The sequence below is a fragment of the Panthera onca genome, chromosome B4 (assembly GCF_046562875.1).
Source record: "Panthera onca isolate mPanOnc1 chromosome B4, mPanOnc1 haplotype 2, whole genome shotgun sequence".
Lineage (NCBI taxonomy): Eukaryota > Metazoa > Chordata > Mammalia > Carnivora > Felidae > Panthera > Panthera onca.
Genome location: NC_138345.1, coordinates 19,775,940 through 19,788,144, shown reverse-complemented (window position 1 = coordinate 19,788,144; position 12,205 = coordinate 19,775,940). Strand labels below are relative to the sequence as shown.

General features: G+C 43.4%; 1 long non-coding RNA gene across 1 annotated transcript in view; it reads left to right on the top strand.

Moving 5' to 3' along the window:
* LOC144616970 (uncharacterized) overlaps positions 1–12,205 on the top strand; it is a 45,859-nt gene continuing 33,654 nt past the window's right edge. Inside the window, exons 1-2 of the long non-coding RNA XR_013556948.2 lie at positions 1–736; positions 4,180–4,225. This is a non-coding gene — a long non-coding RNA (uncharacterized LOC144616970). The remainder of the gene's footprint in view (positions 737–4,179; positions 4,226–12,205) is intronic.

Genomic DNA, 12,205 nt, shown 5'->3' with positions numbered 1-12,205 from the left:
TGAAATTAGGCCTCTTCGGGAGTCCTGGTAAGATTCCTGGCAGCCCTTTTGTCTATTAGGTACCACCTTTAATGTTTCTGAAGTTTTAGCAAAGGGTCTGATCGTCCAACCCTCAAGTTCACCTTTACCCTGAGGCTATTTCTTACTCTGAGCATCTTTTGCTGCCCGGATCAGCTAGAGATGTGAAACAGTTTTGTTTTCCAACATAAGCAAGTCCTGGACTTCCTGTGAATTCTTCTAAATTCTACTTGCAGACTCTAGTTGCTTCTTTCGCCCCCCTCTCTCTGGAAGGGCTTTTATCCTGTGCCGCCAGGATTAGCCAGCTGGGACTTCCAACATTCCACTTGGAAGTCAGTGTAGCTAGATTCAAAAGTTTATTAGCTGCCTTTTCTGTCTTCCAAGTCACCACAGGTGACAGCATTGCCAACTGTTTTTACTGCTACATAACACAGACCACCCTTCCACTTTTTCACTGCTTTTCCAATCTCTACTGATGATCCTTTCACTGTTTTTCCAGGCTTTGCTAATAGTTTCCTTCTGCTTTTCCAGCCCCTACCCATTGCCTGTCCCCAAACCAAGTCTTCGTACTTTCAGGTTTGTCCTGGCCGCACTTCACTCACGGAACCAATAATTGCATCAGTGAGAGTTCGGTCAGGGAAGCAGAGGCGTCAAGAGCATCGGAAGAGAAGGCGTTAGGAATTTGAGACATGACACAAATGGAAGACGAACGAGGGAGGTAAGCGGAAGTCTGGTAGGGGAGTTGAAGGATCAGAAGAAGAGTCATTATCCAGACTGCCTGCAGTCGGGCAAGTTGGAGTTGCAGAGAAATCTGAGAGGCCAACCACCGTTCAGGCTCTGAAATGGGACCACAAAGGGAGAGCTCACAGACAGGTCTTTAGAAGCTGTTGCCTCTGTGAGTCTGTGACTGCACATCTGGTGGTTTATCTGGGGCTGCTGTTAGTCTCCGGGCCAACAGTTGGGGAGATGATCCGTGTGCAGGGGGAAGGAGAATGATGACAAGCCGGGGCCTGCCCAACCGCCCCCTCCGCCACGCCCCCCCCCCCCCCCCCCAGTCTGTCTTTTACCTCGTCTGACTGGACAACCTCCTGAAGATAATGGCTGTTTTTTCACTCCTGCCTTCCAAATTCCACTCAAGTTCCTCTTCTGACCCGTTCTAACTTGGAACCCACAGGAAAGGGGATTCTGGGAACTATAGTTAACAAGTGGGTAATAGCCCAGTCCAGTGCACCCCGCATGCATTTTTCCATGCCTCTTGGGGGAATGGTACCACTTTACTGAGGTCTATTGGGAGAGGCAGAGAAGTCCAGTCATCCAGGCATTTATGTGTGTGTGGGTAAGTGGAACAAAGGGAGTGACGGATAGTGCTATCATGATTTTGAGTGACTGGCCTGACTGTATTTTCTGTTGGAAAACAGAATCCAGCCTGTTCTTGGTGTCTAAGAATTATCTACAGCTGTGGTTTCCAACACTTGATTCACGTTAACCTCTAGGCCCACTGTCATCTGTCTCCGTTAAAACTGATCTTATAGAGAATACTAATGACCTCCTTGATGCTAAACCCAATGGACGCTTTTCGGTTTTTATCATATTTCATTTTTGGGGGGGAGAGTATGAGTTGTCAGCCATTCCCTCCTTGGCGTTCTTTCTTTCTTGGTTCTTAGGATGGCTTATTCTTTTGGGATTTCTTTTGTTCTGTCCATCCCTTGAATTCTTTCTTGTGTGAAGGTTCCATGCAGGGCTCTCTTCTACTCAGGGCTGAGCCGGAGCTGGCCTGCGGCAGCTTTCAAAAACCGATCGGGTGCATCTCGTCCCAGTTCCGTGTTCAGTGATGACAAGTTGGTAGTTTGAAACTGACCACAGTGGGAGTATTTACACCACAGACATCAGCAAATGCTGCAATCAGGGCTCCTCTTGCTGGAGAGCGGATCGTGACACACTTAAGCAGCACATCGATGCTTCTATTCTGGCTCTTCACACGCGCTCCCTGGATAATCCACCGTTTTAGTTTCAAGGACCATCTCTGAATTGATGGCTATCACATCTTTCATCTCCAGTTGAGATCTGTCTTGAGGCCCAGCTTTTCAAATGCCTTCCGGCTTCCCCTGGCTGTCCCACAAGCATATCATATTTCCCCTTAAAATAGCTCTCTCTCTTTTTTTTTTTTTTAATTATCTGTCTCAGTGAATGGCACCATCCGTGCCCTTTTTCCCCCCCCCTCATCTCCCTACTCCTTATTCAAACAATCATCAAATATTCATCAAATATGCTCAATCACTACTCTGATTCTTCCTGGAATCCAGCCGTTCTTCCTCATACCCATTGCAACAGCCCTGAATCAGTGTTTCTCTCCCAGATTACTGCAACAACTTCCAAACTGACTTTCCTCCTTGTGGTCTTACCTCCTCCCAGTCTGTTCTCTGTGCTGCAGCCAGAATGATCTTTCGGCAGCACAAACATGATCATGTGACTGCCTCGTTTAAACCCCTTCAGCGGCGTCCTGCTGCTGTCAGCCTTTAAAAGTCGACTTTAATTTACACGGTGCACAAATTCTTTTTTTTTTTTTCTTTAATGTTTATTTATTTTTGAGAGAGTACAAGCGGGGGAGGGGCAGAAAGCGAGGGGGACAGAGGATCTGAAGCGAGCTCTGTGCTGACGGGCAGAGAGCCCCATGGGGGGCTCGACCTCACAAACCATGAGATCACGACCTGAGCCCAAGTCCGCCTCTCACCCGACTGAGCTGCCCAGGCGCCCCTTGGTGCACAAATTCTTTGTCATGAGACCTTGCTTACCTTTTCAACCTCACAGCTTATTACAACTTCCCCAGTTTTCATTCCAGCCACGTCACACTGAGATTTTTCATTTCTGGGTTTTTGTTGTTGTTGTTGTTCTTTTTTTTTTAGCGTTTATTTATCGAGAGAGAGAGGGAGAGAGAGAGAGAGAGAGAGAGAAGAAAAGAGAATCCCAGGCAGGCTCCATGCTTAGCACGGAGGCCCACGTGGGGCTCAATCTCACGACCATGAGATCATGATCTGGGGCAAAATCAAGAGTCAGATGCCCAATCGACTGAGCCCCCCCCCCCAGGCGCCCCACCTCTGGGGTTTTTAACACGCAGTGCTCTCTACCTGAACCACACCGCCTCTCTGCTCTCAGTTTCTCCGTTCACTCCCCTCATCCTTTAACTCAGAAAGCGCCTCTTCTGTGTGGCAGAGACAATGCTGTGTGCTCACCGAGGCATTTCATTTTCTTTCTTGGGCCCAGGAAAACTGCATGATCCGTATCTCTTGCATCGAGGTGGGGCCATGTGGCTGGTCCTGGTTAATGGAATGTAAATGAAAACTATGTGTGCTTTCCAGATGCAAGTTTTTAAGTATGTGATGTGCCTTTCCACCACCATCCCCACCCCACCTCACCCCTGCCCTATGCTGGACGACTCAGGGGCAGCCTTGAGGTTTTAAGTTTGTGTGGTCCCAACATGGAAGCTGCCTGGGGCCCCTGAGACACCTTTGGAGGAGACCGCCAAGGAATCTGCCCAGGCTGAACAAAAAATATTTATTGTATTAAAATCACTGACATTTGGGGGTTGTTTTACCAGGTAGCGAGCAAGTGTCCTGATTAATGCAGTTTGGGAATCTGTTCCTACAAGCCCTTTGAGGTTTGGTCGAGTACTCGCCTACGTATTCCGTACCTCTGTGTCCTTATCCCTCACAGAGACCTTCTCTCTATGTCCCATAAATGCCTGTGCTGTGGTTTCTCTCCGGCAGCTGTAAGCTCTTGGAGGCCAGGGATTGTGTCTTGCTCATGATTGCCTAGCCCAGCACCCAGCAACTGGTTTGCCATCTGCAACTGGTTTCCCATCTGCTACGCTAGTCCTTTCCCACCCTCTTCATTAACCAGTTGAGGCCTCCCATTTACATAAGTGCAGCATCTCTTGAAGCTGTCCCCTCCTCCCTCACCCAGTCATCCAACAATACTAGGGGCTTATTCAGTCCAGAGGGATGAGTGCTGCTCTCAAACATCAGGCAGAGAAAAAGCTGGAGAGTTGAGTCAGTTCACCTCTGGGCTCCCGGTTAGGACTGCTGTTCCTTAGACCATTGCTCTGTGATATCACTCTAGTGAAGGCCTGGCCCCCACTGCTATTCCTCCTCTGTGTCCTTCTAGGCCTGGATATGGGACCTGGATCACCTGTGCAGAATTCTCCTTCATGGTGAGTTCCCCTTTGAAGCCTCCCACGGGCTTTGTTCCTACCCCGTCTCAAGCCTTTGGAGCAGTTGCCAGGACATTGAATCTCACAGGGAAGGGGTCAGGGTTTTATCACTTTCCTCCCAGGATGCTTCTTGGTCCCCATGCAAATTTACAGGGACCGCCTCCGTATACCAAGCTTTGATCAAGAGGCAACTTTTTCAGGCCACAAAAGGTCCTCTTATCCTTTCTCCCAGAGCAGCAAGTGCCTGTTCAGCACGTATTTACATAACTACTAAAGGCCACTCATGGGTTCTGGCCCCCTCCGCTCACCAATAGAGAGCAGATACATTCTAAATGATGTCCTCTGTTCAGCTCAACCAGCAGTTGTCAAACGTTTTTGTCTCAAGACCCATTTTTCCTCTTAACAGTGTTTGTTTATTTATTTTATTTTATTTTATTTTATTTTATTAAACAAATTTTTTTTTCAACGTTTATTTATTTTTGAGACAGAGAGAGACAGAGCATGAACGGGGGAGGGGCAGAGAGAGAGGGGGACACAGAATCGGAAGCAGGCTCCAGGCTCTGAGCTGTCAGCCCAGAGCCCGACGCGAGGCTCGAACTCACAGACAGAGAGATCGTGACCTGAGCTGAAGTCGGACGCTTAACCGACTGAGCCACCCAGGCGCCCCTTAACAGTGTTTATTTAATAACAGTTCTGTTTATCTATAGTTACAATATTAGAAATTAAAATAGAGAAACGTTAAAAAATACGTTCATTAATTCATTTAAAAATAACAATAATAGGGGTGCCTGGGTGACTTAGTTAAGCATCTGACCCTTGGTTTCGGCTCAGGTCAAGGTCTCATGGCTCTTGAGTTTGGGCCCCACATCGGGCTGTGCTGTCATCCAAGAGCCTGCTTTGTATCCCTCTCTCTCTGTCCCTCTTGCCCCCCATCGCTCTCTCTCTCAAAAACAAAATAAACATTAAGAAGGTAACAATAATAAACCCTATGTTAATGCAAATAGAATGCATTTTATGAAAATAGCTATCTTTTCCAAAATAAAAAGCTTTAGTGGGAAGAAAAAAATTCACATTTTTGTAAACATATTTCCTATCTGGCATAACAGAAAACGCTGGATCCTCGTATTTATTTCTGGATTCAATCTGCTGCAATATGTAGTTTTGGTTGAAGTACTTGGGAAAAAGAGGAAATTTTAGTAGCCTTTTTAGAAAATCGTATATTATTCTTTGATACCACACCAAAACTCGATAAATTTTAATTTGTTAAAATTTAGTTTGTAATGTTGAATCTGAAATCATATCAAATCTGTTGATCTATTTTGCAGTTTGTCTTTTTTATTAATGTTACTTATTTATTTACTTATGTAAGTTTATTTATTTATTTATTTTTTGAGAGCGCGAGAGAGAGGCAGAGAGAGCGACAGCGATGGAGAGAATCCCACGCAGGCTCCACGCTGTCAGTGCAGAGCCCCACACGGGGCTCGATCTCACAAACTGTAAACCTGAACTGAAATCGAGAGCTGGACATTTAACTGACTGAGCCACCCAGGCGCCCCAGTCTATTTTGCAGTTTGAATGGAGTTTTTGGGTGCAGAGAGAGAGAGGGAGAGAGAAGGAGCGAGAATGCGGAGCTCGGAGTGGGGCTCGAGTTCACCTGATGTGGGGCTCAAAACCACGAACCGTGAGATCATGACCTGAGCTGAAGTTGAAGGCCTAACCCACTGAGTCATCCAGGTGCCCTGGATTTTTTACCCATACAAAACTTTGTTACATCGTGTGCTGGGCATGTGGGAAATACTAGTCCCCTGAATTATGTAGATCTTTTGAATGTTGACACAAGTCACTAAACAATATTTATTTATTTATTTATTAAAAAATTTTTTTTGATATCCTGAATTTTTTTTAATTTTATTTAAAAAAAATTTTTTTTAACGTTTATTTGTTTTTGAGACAGAGAGAGACAGAGCATGAACGGGGGAGGGGCAGAGAGAGAGGGAGACACAGAATCGGAAGCAGGCTCCAGGCTCTGAGCCATCAGCTCAGAGCCCGACACGGGGCTCGAACTCATGGACCGCGAGATTGTGACCTGAGCCGAAGTCAGATGCTTAACCGACTGAGCCACCCAGGCACCCCTTAAATTTTATTTTTTATTTTTTTTAAATTTACATCCAAATTAGCACATAGTGAAACAATGATTTCAGGAGTAGATTCCTTAATGCCCCTTACCCATTTAGCCCATCCCCCCCCACAACCCCTCTAGTAACCCTCAGTTTGTTCTCCATATTTACGAGTCTCTTCTGTTTTGTCCCTCTCCCTATTTTTATATTATTTTTGTTTCCCTTCCCTTATGTTCATCTGTTTTGTCTCTTAAAGTCCTCATACGAGTGAAGTCATATGATTTTTGTCTTTCTCTGACTAATTTCACTTAGCATAATATCCTCCAGTTACATCCATGTAGTTGCAAATGGCAAGATTTCATTCTTTTTGATTGCCGAGTAATACTCCATTGTATGTGTATACCACATCTTCTTTATCCGTTCATCCATCGATGGACAGTTGGGCTCTTTCCATACTTTGGCTATTGTTGATGGTGCTGCTATAAATATGGGGGTTCATGTGTCCCTTCGGAACAGCACACCTGTATCCCGTGGATAAATGCCTAGTAGTGCAATTGCTGGGTCGTAGGGTAGTTCTATTTTTAGTTTTTTCAGGAACCTCCATATTGTTTTCCAGAGTGGCTGCACCAGCTTGTATTCCCATAAATTTTTTTTAACATTTATTTATCTTTGAGAGACAGAGCATGAGTGGGGGAGGGGCAGAGAGAGAGAGGGAAACACAGAATCCAAAACAGGCTGGAGGCCCTTAGCCGTCAGCACAGAGCCTGATGTGGGGCTTGAACCCACAAACTGCGAAATCATGACCTGAGCTGAAGTCAGACCCTTAGCCGACTGAGCCACCCAGGCGCCCCACTAAACAATATTTAAAGAATCACATTTATTGTCTTCACCATTTATCTCATCTGAATACCTTTAAGGATTGGGAAGCTGTTAAACTCATAGTGGCAGATACAAGTTTTCCCAAATCCTAATTTTCCCTTAAAAGCTCACATTTTATCTCTGGCAACCAACACTGTCAGTTGTTTTCTTTGAAGTGACAGGCTCACTTCATTTATGTTTGAGAAAATGTGCCAAATACCCAAGTCAAAATAATCATAGTACGTCTGTCAGTTCTTTTAAGTAAAAATGGTGTTCCATGAAAAAGCTGCTGGTTCAGCTTAGAACTCAAGCAATCACACAAGTGCTTTTCCCTGGGGCAACCAGGCTACTTTGGTATGCAGCAGAAATGTTTTATTTCCATTTTGTCACATAGAATATTAAAAAGATGCATAATTAGACTTAGGATTTAACACAATAATTTTAAGTAAAAGTGGCTTTATTTTTATCTATCTATCTATCTATCTATCTATCATTTTTTGTTTGTTTTATTGTGAATGTATGAAAGTAGTTTGGTGCCACTGCCTTGATTTGTGCTAAGTGGCTAGCATTTTTGCACACATTTGCTTTTGTACCATCAGTGCAAATGTAAGTAGTGGGAAAGGCAAATTGACATCTTAAGGAGTATTATTAAAATACTTTGATCTTACAGATTCCCTGAAAGGATCTTGGGTCCTCCAAGATTTTCAGACCACATTCTAAGAACTGTTGAGTTAGACAGTTCTCCTTCTTTCTTCTCCTAATTAAAACAAACAAACAAACAAATAAATAAAAAACAAAAAACCCACAAAAACCATATTGAGGTATAATTGATATACAATAAGCTGCAGATATGCTTCTTTACCTAAAAAAAATTCTTGAATTCTACCTTATCATGCACCCAGCATGTGGAAACACTTATCCCAGCCTTACCATGTATTTCCTGCCCCTGACTTGGAATTGGCTATTTCTTCAAGGAGCCTTGCTTCCATTTAGTAAGAGATAGTATTTAGAATACAGAATCTGGGGCACCTGGGTGGCTCAGTCGGTTGGGCGTCCGACTTTGGCTCAGGTCATGATCTCATGGTCCGTGGGTTCAAGCCCAACATCAGGCTCTGTGCTGACAGCTGAGAGCCTGGAGCCTGCTTCAGATGCTGTGTCTCCCTCTCTCTCTGCCCCACCTCCGCTTGTGCTCTGTCTCTCTCTGTCTCAAAAATGAATTAAAAAAATTAAAAAAAAAAGAACACAGAATCTGGGTACTAGGCATGCTTACTGCCACTTGTTTAAGACTGCTTCTAGGTACTTTGAGTGGTTAGAGCTAGGAAATATAACTATATATCTCTCTCTATCTCTCTAAATAGATGGATAATGGAGATACAACTATATAAATCTCTATATATCTCTCTATATAGATAGATAATGTGGAGGAGAAAAGATAATTTTCACTCTACCCTCTGAATTCTTGGCTGAGACTCCTGTAATAAAAGACAGATTAACAAGAGAAGAACAAAGAGAAGTTTACTAACATGTATACTTCATGTATATATGGGAGATGCCTAGGGAAAAATGAATAACTCTCAGAGGTGGCTTAGAACTCCAGCTTAAATATCATCTTCAGCTAAAGACAAAAGAAAGGTGTGGAGGAGACCACTTATGTGGAACTTACCAGAAAAGGTGTGGTAAACAAGAGTATGATTTGTTATGCAGGTTTAAGTCAGTGCCTTCTTCATTGGCAAGTTGTCTCCTGGATTAACTTTTCTTTTTCTTGGTAGAAAGGAGAGAAGGGGCACCTTTGTACATGAATGTCTTGCTTTAGAGAGAGAGTAGATTGTTTTCTTGTTTCTGCTTGTTTTTAATTGCTTTCAGCTCAAAATAATGCTATGACAAGGTGCAATATTTTGGGGTGGCATATTTTGCAACCCTTCAGTAGATAGATTTAAAAATCAAGCTTATATTAATATTTCCAATTCAAATGTAATAAGTTCAGTGTATTTATTTGCTTCTTTTATTTTATACTTCCAACTCTTTTATGCTGAAATTCTTGGTACCAAACAACAGTAATGTAATTATTTATTTTCTTGACCTATATGTTTATAAAATAGTTTGTGAATTTTAAAAATAATTGTTTAATTTAAGCTCACCTATTTATTTATTTTGAAGTTTATTTATTTATTTGTTGAGAGAGAGAGAGAGAGAGAGAGAGAGAGATTGAGAATCCCAAGCACTCTCTGCACTGTCAGCACAGAGCCCGACATGGGGGCTCAAACCCATGAACGATGAGATCATGACCTGAAGTGAAGTTGGTTGGTTAACCACCAGGTTAACCACCTGAGCCACTCAGGTACCCCTAAAGTTCATCTATTTATTTGGAGAGGCAGGGGAGGGGCAGAGATAGAGAATTCTAAGCAGGCTCCATACTGTCAGCACAGAGCCCAACATCGGGCCCCATCCCATGACCTTGGGATCATGACTTGGCCAAAATCAAGAGTTGGATACTTAACTGACTGAGCCACCAAGGACCCCCAGTTTGTGAACATTTTTATATGATTGCATCCATGTTCTCAATGAAGCATGAGGTAAGGTTATCAGCTGAGAGTGAAGGGAGTAAGGGTGTTGGAGGTATGAGCACAGAGAAGCTCTAAAGTAGTCCTTTTCAAGAATGGGTAAGGGAATTTTCTAGGGCATGCAGTAGAATTGTCTGGCAGCTTTAATTCCTCTATTTGGGGTTTGTGATAATACATTTAATGTCACAACAATCAGCAGGGTTGTGTGACTTTCTGCAGTTGTGGACCCTGCTAACATGTGGTGATGGGATTGTATGTAGGGGTCTAGTCTAGTCAGGACTGGGATTTTCTAGGCAAATGCAAAGAAAAAAGAGAGGAGCCAGAGGTTAAGAGTGTTTTCCTAGAAGTAGTGCTGGGTCACAGAATCTAAGGGTAATTGTAAGAAGAAAGTCAGAGCATGAGGGCAGTGAAGAAAGTGAAAAAATGATTAGGCCAATGGATTAAAGATCCCTGTAAGATAAAAAATAGCGCACAGGATCCAGAGTTAGTAAATTGGAAGGATAAAAATAAGAAGGAATGACCAAAGGGTGGGATGCTTTGACAGCATGATTTTGAGGAGGAAAAAGCTGCACAGGATAACGTGTGACAGGGACAGAGAATTCAGTAGAAGCAGGATGTTGGAACAAGGGATAAGGAGATATGTGTTTCTTAAGAATTCTCAGAGATATGGGAGGTGAAATCCTAGGTGTCCTACCATACATGGAATCTTAAGAACATTGAATGTTATAACATTCAATGTACATACCTTGGAGTATGTACCTAAACAAACAATGTACATACCTTGGAGAAAACCCTGCAGTCTGGAGGATGGGCAGACATCCAGATGACTGACTTCTGGGTTACACTTTGGGATCTTGTCTAGAGCAGTTTGAACTCTGGTGCAGATCCAGCTGCCTATTGGATGCCATCACTCCAGAATTGAGACAGGAGTACATCTTTGCTAGGACAACCTCACCTACCCAACTTTCGCTAATAAGTTAACCTGCACAGGATATTTTGGTTCTTGAACAAGACTCCAAAGTCAGAGAATTTATTGAAACTACTTGAGATGGTCCTTGAAGCTATAATTCAAGAAGGGAGGTTTTAGGCAGAGGGAGCATTGGGCATGCAACACTGTGTGAGCTTCCTAGAGTGTCCAAGACCAAGAAATTCCAGAAATAACATGTGAGAGGGAATCCTGGAAGTCAGCGTGCAAATCTATGGCCACAGAGTTCCCGAAAGAGGAAAGGAGGTCCTTGGTAGGTGTGCTTTGATTGATCCAATGTTATCTTGCTGCAGTTGCTGGGAGAGGGTCCCCTACAGAATGGGCTTATTCTGTAGGGCAGGCAGCTAGAAAATCAGTGGAGCCCCTGGAGGAGGCCATATGCTGCCAGAAACTGCTGTATAGAGTTTTGCAAAGAGTTCTAAGACCCAGACAGGAGAGATTTGAAGGAAAAAAAAAAAAACAAACCAGGCTGAATTAGAGTCGGTGACTGTCTCTACTGTTCATAGTGGTATGTCGCATGTATAGGAGATAAAACTCAGAGTTAAGCCCAAGAGTCCAGTAAAATCAAGATACAGGCATATATCAGAGACATTGTGGGGTTCAGCTCCAGCAAAAATCCCTTCAAATGAATTTTTGGTTCCCCAGTGCATATTAAAATCACGTTTCCATTACACATTATTCCATGAAGTGTGCAATGGCATTTTATCTAAACAAACAATGTACGTACCTTGATTTAAAAAAAGCTTTATTGCTGAAAAATGCTAACCATCATCTGAGCTTTCAACAAGTCATAATCATTTATTCTGGTGGAGGGTCTTGCTTTGATTCTGATGGCTGCCGACTGATCTTGGGTGGTGGTTGCAGCAGGCTGGGGTGGCTGTGGCAATTCCTCCAGATAAGACAACAGTGAAGTTTGCTGCATTGACTTCATTTCATGAGTGATTTCTCTGTCACATGCGATGCCGTTTGATACCATTTTACCCACAGTAGAACTCCTTTCCTCCCCACCCCCACCCTTTTAAAAAACATTTTAAGTGATCTCTATACCCACTGTGGGGTTTGAACTCACAGCCCTGAGATCGAGAGCAGCATGCCCCACTGACTGAGCCAGCCAGGGACCCCAGGAGAACTTCTTTCAAAATTGGAGTCAGTCCTCTCAAACCCTGTCACTGCCTTATTAATTAAGTTTATATAATATTCTAAATCCTTTGTCATCATTTCAATCATCTTCACAGCCTCTTAACCAGGAGTAGATTCCATCTCAAGAAACCATGTTCTTTGCTCATCCATAAAAAGCAACTCCTCATCCAGTCAGGTTTTATCATAAGAGGGCAGCAATTCAGTCCCCTCTTCAGACTCTTCTTCCAATTCTAGTTCTCTTGCTATTTCCACAACATCTGCAGTTACTTCTCCCACTGAAGCTTTGAATCCCTCAAATTTATCTATAAGGGTTGGGATC